Raw genomic sequence first — 9,095 nt, forward strand, 5'->3', positions numbered from 1 at the left:
TGGTGGTAGTGGACATCCCTGCCGCGTTCCTGACCTTATGGGGAAAGCTCTCAGTTTTTCCCCATTGAGAATGATATTCGCTGTAGGTTTTTCATAGATGGCTTTTATGATATTGAGGTGTGTACCCTCTATCCCTATACTCTGAAGAGTTTTGATCAAGAAAGGATGCTGTACTTTGTCAAATGCTTTTTCTGCATCTATTGAGAGGATCATATGGTTCTTGCTCTTTCTTTTGTTAATGTATTGTATCACGTTGATTGACTTGCAGATGTTGAACCAATCTTGCAGCCCAGGGATAAATCCCACTTGGTCCTGGTGAATAAACCTTTTAATGGACTGTTGGATCCTATTGGCTAGTATTTCGGTGAGAATTTTTGCATCTATGTTCATCAGGGATATTGGTCTGTAATTCTCCTTTTTGATGGGGTCTTTGTCTGGTTTTGGGATCAAGGTAATGGTGGCCTCATAAAATGAGTTTGGAAATTTTCCTTCCATTTCTATTTTTTGGAACAGTTTCAGAAGAATAGGTATTAATTCTTCTATAAATGTTTGGTAGAATTCCCCTGGGAAGCCATCTGGCCCTGGACTTTTGTTTGTTGGGAGATTTTTGATGACTGCTTCAATTTCCTTAGTGGTTATAGGTCTGTTCAGGTTTTCTATTTCTTCATGGTTCAGTTTTGGTAGTTGATACAATCTAGGAATGCATCCATTTCTTCCAGGTTATCTAATTTGCTGGCATAGAGTTGCTCATAATATGTTCTTATAATTGTTTGTATTTCTTTGGTGTTGGTTGTGATCTCTCCTCTTTCATTCATGATTTGGTTGATTTGGGTCATTTCTCTCTTCTTTTTGATAAGTCTGGTCAGGGGTTTATCAATCTTGTTAATTCTTTCAAAGAACCAGCTCCTAGTTTCGCTGATCTGTTCTACTGTTCTTTGGTTTCTATTTCATTGATTTCTGCTCTGATCTTTATTATTTCTCTTCTCCTGCTGGGTTTAAGCTTTATTTGCTGTTCTTTCTCCAGTTCCTTTAGGTGTAGGGTTAGGTTGTGTATTTGAGACCTTTCTTGTTTCTTGAGAAAGACTTATATTTCTATATACTTTCCTCTTAGGACTGCTTTTGCTGTATCCCAAAGATTTTGAACAGTTGTGTTTTCATTTTCATTGGTTTCCATGAATTTTTTTAAATTCTTCTTTAATTTCCTGGTTGACCCATTCATTCCTCAGTAGGATGCTCTTTAGCCTCCATGTATTTGAGTTCTTTCCGACTTTCCTCTCGTGATTGAGTTCTAGTTTCAAAGCATTGTCATCTGAAAATAGGCAGGGAATGATCCCAATCTTTTGGGCCCGGTTGAGACCTGATTTATGACCTAGGATGTGATCGATTCTGGAGAATGTTCCATGGGCACTAGAGAAGAATGTGTATTCCGTTGCTTTGGGATTGAATGTTCTGAATATATCTGTGAAGTCCATTTGGTCCAGTGTGTCATTTAAAGTCTTTATTTCCTTGTTGATCTTTTGTTTAGACGATCTGTCCATTTCAATGAGGGGGGTGTTAAAGTCCTGCACTATTATTGTATTGTTGTCAATGTGTTTCTTTGCTTTTGTTATTAATTACCTTATATAATTGGCTGCTCCCATGTTAGGGGCATAGATATTTACAATTGTTAGATCTTCTTGTTGGATAGACCCTTTAAGTATGATATAGTGTCCTTCCTCATCTCTTATTACAGTCTTTGGTTTAAAATCTAATTTGTCTGATATAAGGATTGCCACCCCAGCTTTCTTTTGGTGTCCATTAGCATGGTAAATGGTTTTCCACCCCCTCACTTTAAATCTGGGGGTGTCTTTTGGTCTAAAATGAGTCTCTTGCAGACAGCATATCGATGGGTCTTGTTTTTTAATCCAATCTGATAGCCTGTGTCTTTTGATTGGGGCATTTAGCCCATTTACATTCAGGGTAAGTATTGAAAGATACGAATTTAGTGCCATTGTATTGCCTGTAAAGTGACTGCTACTGTATATTGTTTGTGTTCCTTTCTGGTCTATGTTGCTTTTAGGGTCTCTCTTTGCTTAGAGGACCCCTTTCAAGATTTCTTGTAGGGCTGGTTTCGTGTTTGCCAGTTCCTTTAGTTTTTGTTTGTCCTGGAAGCTTTTTATTTCTCCTTCAATTTTCAATGACAGCTTAGCTGGATATAGTATTCTTGGCTGCATATTTTTCTCATTTAGTGCTCTGAATATGTCCTGCCAGTCCTTTCTGGCCTGCCAGGTCTCTGTGGATAAGTCTGTTGCCAATCTAATGTTTCTACCATTGTAGGTTACAGATCTCTTCTCCCGAGCTGCTTTCAGGATTTTCTCTTTGTCTCTGAGACTCGTAAGTTTTACTATTAGATGTCGGGGTGTTGACCTATTTTTATTGATTTTGAGAGGGGTTCTCTGTGCTTCCTGGATTTTGATGCCTGTGTCCTTCCCCAAATTAGGGAAGTTCTCTGCTATAATTTGCTCCATTATACCTTCTGCCCCTCTCTCTCTTCTTCTTCTGGGATCCCAATTATTCTAATGTTGTTTCGTCTTATGGTATCATTTATCTCTCGAATTCTGCCCTCGTGATCCAGTAGTTGTTGATCTCTCTTTTTCTCAGCTTCTTTATTTTCCATCATTTGGTCTTCTATTTCACTGATTCTCTCTTCTGCCTCATTTATCCTAGCAGTTAGTGCCCCATATTTGATTGCACCTCATTAACAGCCTTTTTGATTTTGACTTGGTTAGATTTTAGTTCTTTTACTTCTCCAGAAAGGGTTTCTCTAATAACTTCCATGCTTTTTTCAAGCCCAGCTAGTATCTTTAAAGTGATGATTCTGAACTCTAGATCCGACATCGTACTAATGTCCGTATTGAGTAGGTCCCTGGCAGTCGGTACTACCTCTTGTTCTTTTTGTTGAGGTGATTTTTTCCGTCTTGTCATTTTGTCCAGAGGACAATAGATTAATGAGAGAACAAAATGCTAACAGGGTAGCAGCATCCCCAGAAACTCTAAACAAATCAGAAAAGACCTGAAGCAGGGGGAAAAGAAAGGGAAAGAGAGAAAAAAGAAAAGGAAAAGAAAAAGAAAAAGATAATGATAAAAACAAACAAAAACAGAACAAAACAACAAAAAACAGAATATGATCATATATGATCAGGCTGGTATATAGATCAGTGCCACACCCTAGATTTTGGGTGTATTTTGGTCTGTTAGAAGAAAGTGCCTCCCAAAATTTTAAAGAAAGAAAAACTTATATATGTACAAAAACAAGGGTTGATATGATGAAGGGATGGAATATGACTGTAAAGATGGAAAGTATAAAAAATTTTATAAAAGGAATTGATAAGAAGTTGTTTGAAAAAAGAAAGAAGAGGATTTAAAAAAAAAAGAAAAAGGAGAGAATGTGATCAAGCAGGGGAGTAGAAAAAAAACATACACTAGAGATTTAGGGTATATTTTAATCTGTTAGAAGAAACTATCTCAAAATTTTAAAGAGAGAACAACTTATATATATATATGCCAATAATACGGGTAACTACTATGAAGGGAGAGAATATGACTCTAAAAATGAAAAATAAAAATGTTTTTTAAAAAAGGGATTGATAAGATGTTGGTTGAAAAAGGGAAAAAAAAATTCAAAATAAAAAAGGCAGTTAAAAAAAAATTAACTTTGAAAGACTACAGAATCATGGTAAAAAGGCCATGGATTCTATGTGCAGTATTCCCCTAGCGCTGGAGTTCTGCCATTCTCATTGTTGGGTAAACTTGGTCTTGTCTGGCTGTTCTTGCTGATCTTCTGGGGGAGGGGCCTGTTGCCGTGGTTCCCAAATGTCTTTGCCAGAGGCAGGATTGCCCCACCCTTGCCTAGTCCGGGCTAAGTAATCTGCTGGGGTTTGCTCTCGGGAGCTTTTGTTCCCTGCAAGCTTCCTGTACAGCTTTGGAGACGGAGAGTGAAAATCGCAGCCTCCCAATCTCTGCCTCGGAGGAGCCGTGAGCTTGGGGCCCCACTCCTCAGTGAGCCCCCAGAGAAAAGCCGTCAGTCACTCCCGTCTCCCCGGTCTCCGGCCGCACTCCGTGCTCACCTGGCCTGTTACCGCGCATTTCTATCTCTGGCACCCGACCCCTTGTGGAGGCTCCAAACCCAGCAGATCTCTGTGGTGCACTCCCATGCCACTCCTCCTGGGGGAAGAAGGTGAGTCTCCCCAGATCTGCTGCTTTTGGTTCCCTGCTGGAGGAGCAGTGGCCCGACTGTGTCGTGGATCATGGTTTATGGCAACCCCAAGCTGAGAGTCCGCGCCTCAGCTCTGTCTCTGCAGCTGGCTTCCCCACTCTGATCCCTGGGAGCTCTGCCGCACTCAGGCACCCCCAGCCTTTCTGTGACCCCGAGGGTCCTGAGACCACACTGTCCCGCGAGGGTTCCACCCCCTGCTTAGCCACTGGAGCGATGTCCCTCAGCGTAGCAGTCTTCTAAAAGTTCTGATTTTGTGCTCCGTGGCTCTATCACTTGCCAGAAGCGGCCGATGGAGGCCCCTGTGCCGCCGTCTATCCTCCCGAATATCGCTTGGATTCACTTCTCCGCATGTCCTACCTTCCAGAAAGTGGTTGCTTTTCTGTTCAGAGAGTTGTTGCTATTCTTTTCTTTGATCTCCTGTTGATTTTGTAGGTGTTCAGAATGGTTTGGTCCCTATCCAGCTGAATGCCTGAGACCAGATGAAATCCAGGTCTCCTACTCCTCCGCCATTTTGCTCCGCCCCCCATATCAGTAATTCTTCTTCTGCTTTCATCCATCCTTGTTGTCACTGCATCCAGTCAGTTTTGCATCTCAGTTATAGCATTTATTTTTATTTCAGGCTGACTAGTTTTTAGTTCTTTCATCTCACAATAAGGGATTCTCTGGTAGCTTCTTTGCTTTTCTCAAGCCCAGCTAGTATCCTAGTAATTTGTTGTTTTAAATTTTGGTGTGAGCATCTTACTTATATCTATATTAATAAATGCTGGCATTACTTCTTACTGTTCTTTCTTTGGGGATGAATTCCTCCATCTTGTCATTTTCTCTAGGTAACTGTTTGTGTGAGTGTGTGATTCTTAGGAAAGCCTGTTATATTCCTGCTCCTGAGAGTAATGGCTATACTAAGAAGATGTCCAAAAGAAAAAAAGGGGGTAACTAGACCCTATTTACCCTAGAGCTGAAGGTTCACAGCACTCAATGATCAGTAGACTTGGTGCATCTAAATTCATATCTATCAGTAATCACTCTAAATGTAAATGGACTAAATGCTCCAATTAAAAGACATAGAGAATCAGAATGGATAGAAAAATAAGATCCATTTATATGCTGTCTACAAGAGACTCGTTTTAGAGCTAAAGTTACCTCCAGATTGAAAGTGAGGGGGTGGAGAACCATATATCATTCTAATAGATGTTAAAAGAAAGCTGAAGTAGCCATACTTATATCAGACAAACCAGATTTTAAACAAAAGACCATAATAAGCGGTGAAGAAGGCCATTATATCATAATTAAGGGGTCTACCCATCAAGATCTAACAACTATAAATACTTATGCCCCCAACATGGGAGGACCCAAATATATAAATCAATTAGTAACAAACAGAAAGAAACTCATTGATAATATTACAATATTAGTAGAGGATAACACCCCACTTACAGCAATGGACAGACCATCAATGCAGAAAAATAAACAAGGAAGCAATGGCTTTGAATGACACATTGAACCAGATAAACTTAACAGATGTATTCAGAACATTTAATCCTAAAGCATCAGAATACACATTCTTTTCAAGTACATATGAAACATTCTCCAGAATAGATCACATACTGGGTCACAAATCAGCCCTCAACAAGTAGAAAAAGATTGAGATCACACCATTCATATTTTCAGACCACAATACTATGAAACTTGAAGTCAACCACAAGAAAAATTTTGGAAAGACCACAAACAATTAGAAGTTAAAGAATATCTTACAAAAGAATGAATGAATTAATCATGAAGTTAAAAAGAAATTAAAAATACATAGAAGCAAATGAAAATGAAAATGCAACATCCCAAAACCTTTGGGATGCAGCTAAGGTGGTCATAAGAGGGAAGTATATTGCAATTACAGGCCTACTTCGAGAAGCAAGAAAGTCTCAAATGCACACCATAAATTTACAACTAAAGAAGCTAGAAAAGGAACAACAAATAAAGCCTAAAGCGAGCAGAAGAAGGGAAATAATAAAGATTAGAAATAAATGATATAGAAACTAAAAATAAACAACAACAGTAGAACAGATCAATGAAACCAGGAACTGGGTCTTTGAAAGAATTAATAAAATTGATAAGCCCCTATCCAGACTTATCAAAAAGAGAAAGGTCAAAAATATATAAAAATCACAAATGAGAAAGGAGAAATAACACCAGAGAAATGCAAACAATTATAAGAGAATATTATGAAAAACTATATGCCAACAAGTTGGACCACCTGGAAGAAATGGATGCATTCCTGGAAACATACAAACTACCAAAACTGAAACAGGAAGAAATAGAAAATCTGAACAGACCCATAACCAGCAAAGAAATTGAATCAGTAATCAAAAATCTCCCAACAAACAAAAGTGCACAGCCAGATGGCTTCCCAGGGGAGTTCTACCAGACATTTAAAGAAGAGTTAATACCTATTCTTCCAAACTGTTCCAAAAAATAGAAATAGAAGGAAAATTTCCAAACTCATTCTTTGATTCCAAAACCAGACAAACATGCCACTAAAAGGGAGAATAATAGGCCAATATCCTTGACGAATTTGGATGCAAAAATTCTTGACAAAATACTAGCAAATCGGGGCACTTGGGTTGCTCAGACAGTTAAGCGTCTGCCTTCCGCTCAGGTCATGATCCCAGGGTCCTGGGATCGAGCCCCACTCGGGCTCCCTGCTCAGTGGGGAGCCTGCTTCTCCCTCTCCCTCTGCCTGCCTCTCTGCCTACTTGTGCTCTCTATCTCCCTGTCAAATAAATAAATAAAATCTTAAAAAAAAATACTAGCAAATCAAATCCAAAAGTACATTAAAAGAATGATTCACCATGATCAAGTGGAATTTATTCCTGGGCTGGAGGGGTGGTTCAGTATCTGCAAATCAATCAGTAAAAGAAAGGATAAGAACCATATGATCCTCTCAATAGATGCAGAAAAAGCATTTGACAAAATACAACATCCGTTCTTGATAAAAACCCTCAACAAAGTAGGGATAGATTAGACATAACTCAACATCATAACAGCCATATATGAAAGACCCACAGCTATTATCAACCTCAATGGGGAAAAACTGAGAGCATTTCCTCTATGGTCAGGAACAAGAGAGGGATGTCCACTCTCATCATTACTATTTAACATAGTACTGGAAATCTTAGCCTCAGCAATCACACAACAAAAAGAAATGAAAGTCATCCAAATCAAAGAAGAAATCAAATGTTCAGTATTTGTAGACGACATGATACTCTGTATAAAACCTGAAAGACTCTGCCAAAAAATTGGTAGACCTAATACACAAATTCAGCAAAGTTGCAGTATAAAAAATCAACATACAAAAATCTGTTGCATTTCTATACACCAATAATGAAGCAGCAGAAAAAGAAATCAAAGAATCGATCCCATTTACAATTGCACCAAAAACATTAAGACACCTAGAAATAAACATAACCAAAGAGGTGAAAGATATGTACTCTGAAAATTACAGAACACTTATGAAAGAAATTGAAATGACACAAAAAATGGAAAAATATTCTGTGCTCATGGATTGGAAGAACAAACATTGTTAAAATGTCTATGCTACCCAATGCAATACACACATTCCAAGCAATCCCTATCAAAATGCCACCAGCATTTTTCACAGAGTTAGAACAAATAATCCTATCATTTGTATGGGGCCACAAAAGACCCTGAATAGCCAAAACAATCCTGAAAAATAAGCAAAGCTGAAGGCATCACAATTCTGGACTTCAAGCTATATTACAAAGCTGTAGTCATCAACACAGTATGGTACTGGCACAAAAACAGACACATGGATCAATGAAAAAGAATAGAAAGCCCAGAAATGGACCCACAACTGTATGGCCAACTAATCTTTGACAAAACAGGAAAGGCTATCAAATGGAAAAAAGGCAGTCTCTTTAACAAGTGATGTTGGGAACACTGGACAGCAATATGCAGAAGAATGAAACTGGACTTCTTTCTTACACCATACACAAAGATAAACTCAGAATGGATGAAAGACCTAAATGTGAGACAGGAAATCATCAAAATCCTAAAGGTGAACACAAGCAGCAACCTCTTTGACTTTGGCCATAACAACTTCTTACTAGGCATGTCTCTGGAAATAAGGTAAACAAAAGCAAAATGATCTATTGGGACATCACCAAGATAAAAAGTTTATGCACAGTGAAGGAAACCACAAAACTAAAAGGCAGCCTACAGAATGGGAGAAGATATTTGCAAATGATGTATCTGATAAAGGGTTAGTATCCAAAATCTATAAAGAACTTATTAAACTCAACACCCAAAAAAACAAATAATCCAGTCTAGAAATGGGGAGAAGACATGAACAGACTTTTCTCCAAAGAATACATCCTGATGTATTCCAGATGGCCAAGAGACACATGAAAAGATTTTCAACATCACTCATCATCAGGGAAATACAAATCAAAACTATGATGATATATCACCTTACACCTGGCAGAATGGCTTAAATTAACAACACAAGAAACATCAGATGTTGGCGAGAATGTGAAGAAAGGGGAACCCTCCTGCACAGTTGGTGGGAATGCAAACTGGTGCAGCCACTCTGGAAAACAGCATGGAGGTTCCTCAGAAAGTTAAAAATAGAACTAATCTATGACCCAACAATTGCACCAGTAGGTGTTTATTCAAAGGATACAAAAATACAGATTCGAAGGGGCACATGGACCCTGATGTTTAGGGCAGCACTATCAACAATAGCCAAATTATGGAAAGAGCCCAAATGTCCATTGACTGATGAATGGATAAAGAAGATGTGTCATATGTATATATTGGATTATTATTC

Source organism: Phoca vitulina, unplaced genomic scaffold (genome assembly GCF_004348235.1).
Source record: "Phoca vitulina isolate PV1807 unplaced genomic scaffold, GSC_HSeal_1.0 scaffold84, whole genome shotgun sequence".
NCBI classification, from domain to species: domain Eukaryota; kingdom Metazoa; phylum Chordata; class Mammalia; order Carnivora; family Phocidae; genus Phoca; species Phoca vitulina.